The sequence below is a fragment of the Schistocerca cancellata genome, chromosome 3 (assembly GCF_023864275.1).
Source record: "Schistocerca cancellata isolate TAMUIC-IGC-003103 chromosome 3, iqSchCanc2.1, whole genome shotgun sequence".
Classification (NCBI taxonomy): Eukaryota; Metazoa; Arthropoda; class Insecta; order Orthoptera; family Acrididae; genus Schistocerca; species Schistocerca cancellata.
The window spans coordinates 153,294,737-153,297,437 of record NC_064628.1 but is presented as its reverse complement, the minus strand read 5'-3'; the positions used below and the strand labels follow the sequence as shown (position 1 = coordinate 153,297,437).

The 2,701-nt window shown below is 40.2% G+C and overlaps 1 pseudogene; it reads right to left on the bottom strand.

Annotated features, from left to right (window-relative positions):
• Window positions 1-1,945: 1,945 nt before the first annotated feature.
• On the bottom strand, window positions 1,946-2,063 carry LOC126177510 (5S ribosomal RNA; annotated as a pseudogene).
• Window positions 2,064-2,701: the final 638 nt, after the last annotated feature.

Below are 2,701 nucleotides of genomic sequence, written 5' to 3'. Positions count from 1 at the left end.
ATAAATATGACTTCATCACTAAACAAGATACAAGATACATTTGGAATATCCAGTCTTAATGCCCATGTGCAGAAGTTAACACGAGTCTCATAATCGTTTCCATTGATCTCATGACGGAGAGAGATGGGTCAGGGATAGAACTTATGTTGATGGAGAATATGTAGGTCACATGTCTGACTCATGTCAATTCCTTGTGCGATTGTGCGGAAGCTAACGTGAGGATCAACTGCAACAGTATCGAGAAAATTAATTTTCGTCTCTTCTGTCGTCACTTGTTTCCTTCTGTTACGTTGTGTAGTTGTTACACTACCACTTTTATGTAACTGGTTGGAGAGGTTAATAAAAAATTGCCGAAATGGTTGGCGTGTATTGGTATATCTTGCCGCATACACCTTGCAAGAACAAACTGCATTCTTCCTACACTCTCCATACACTATGAGGTTGTCGGTTTTTTCTGCATAGGTATATCCCATCGTGCACTCACGATCTACTGCTCGGACTGTCACACACTAACTGATTATCAAGTTAGAACGCACTCAAGGAACACCCAAGCACACTGTAAACAAACATAACATCATACCTAGCAACTACGCAGGTTGAGTAGCAGAAACAACTTTTCAAAATACTATAACTCATATACGACTAGCACTAGAATCCTGCAACACACAACACTGATATTTTAGTTTACCCTCCATAACTGCCCACGTCGTGTTGTGCCGACTCCACTGTAGCTTGAATGGATTTTTAAGTTTGTTTTATATGCCCGACTTCTAATTTCACCACACAAGTCTCCAGGGTTGAGCAGTTTTTATTGCCCGATGACGACACGCAATACAGTTTGTTAAAGCGGAGTTCGCTGTTACTAATTTTGTTTTTTGATTTAATTTTACTACTCGTACAGAGACTCAACGTTCCTTTGTTTAACAGCGTGTCGTCAAAATAAGTATGAAATGCTAATGGCTTTGCAATAAATAATGTCGACTGTTGAGTTAAAGTTCGTACCTATTTTGCCATTTTAGAGAAGAGAAACCTTAAGCGCTTCTGCTTCTACAGTCTCAGTATCAAATGCTCACTAATTTCAATCTACTTCCTATCTCAGTTCAGTATTTAACACAAATTATATATCAATGTCATTTCAGAGATATTACGTCGGTTTTACACTAACGGAATAACACGTAATTGTCATTTAACATCACTTTTATTAATAATTCTTTTTCTTATGACGTAAATGTTAATGAATGATCACTATCTAGGAGGAAAGAGGGATTGATCCAAATCATGAGATAATAGCTTTTAATGAGCCCACACTCGTTAATTAAATAAAAAGTCACGTTCAAGGATGATATGCGAACAACTTTCGTTACGTCCGTTTTCACGTATCTGTCAAAACTAATCCTGTCGCACACAATTCAAATTAACACTGACGTTAACCCCTTTTGTCGCAACTTCGAATCGAAACTATTATGTGAAAGTTTATTCTAGTCCCCGAATTAATTCCTTTCAGATACGCGCACGACCGAGCAGCAGAACGGAACACAAGCGACTTGTTTTAACAACCGAACAACGCAATGACGTTACATTACGACAATGTCCGCCCAATGAACATCTCTTTGACTTTATCTTCTCTACTCTGCTTAATTAAATTATTCCTAATTACAATTTATTCAGCTATTTAACGAAAACATCTAACAAAAAATGAAATAAATTTACCCCAACGTAAAAGATCCGTTATATCTCTCCGTCCGAACAGGCCTTGGAAGTCCCAACGGAACCAACCGGCCGCCGTGTTATCCTCAGCCCACAGGCGTCACTCAATGCGGACGCGGAGGGGCATGTGGTCAGCACACCGCTCTCTCGGCCGTATGTCAGTTTACGAGACCGGAACCGCTACTTCTCAATCAAGTAGCTCTTCAGTTTGCCGCACAAGGGCTGAGTGCACTCCGCTTGCCAACAGCGCTCGGCAGACCGGATGGTCACCCATCCCAGTGCTAGTCCCGCCCGACAGCACTTAACTTCGGTGATCTGACGGGAACCGGTGTTACCACTGCGGCAAAGCCGTTGGCTCAGTTTACCCTGCTTTTAGTTTTTTTAATGTCTATGAGCACTGTTTTATGTAAAAAGTATATGTTTACAGAAGGAACACACTTTCTAAGTATATGACAATCTGTTTGTTGTCTAACATACGAGCAGTTATTGTGGAAATTGAAAGTGCTATTGATGTGCGGCTTTCACAGAACGGTTGGTAGTCAGGCGCTCATGTGTGTGTGTATTATAGATAATGAAAGACAGGGGAAAGAACTTTAAGTTCCATTTTACAAAGCCGGATGAAATGGCAAATACGAAATGGCAAATACATTTAGCATGAAGCTAAGACCTACTCTAATAGAAAAAATAGTCTTTAATTTTTAGATATCGTTCAGTGTAATCGTTCTTGGATGATCTAATTTACCACATTCTATGAGGCAGGAAGCACAGCATGAAGAGGGAATTAATTTTAACAAATGAATCGTTTTACTGGTATTTATGAAAGCTGCTCTTAGTCTGTTAACAGTAACGCCGAGTTGCGAAACCAAGGGTGGCCTGCAGTCTTGCTGAACCACCCTTACCATGTGCCTTTAACGTTACGGTGTACGGCCATTGAGTTTGTACATTCCGTTTTTGTTTGGAGAGTCTACTACGAAAAATCAGAGTACGGTGGGGA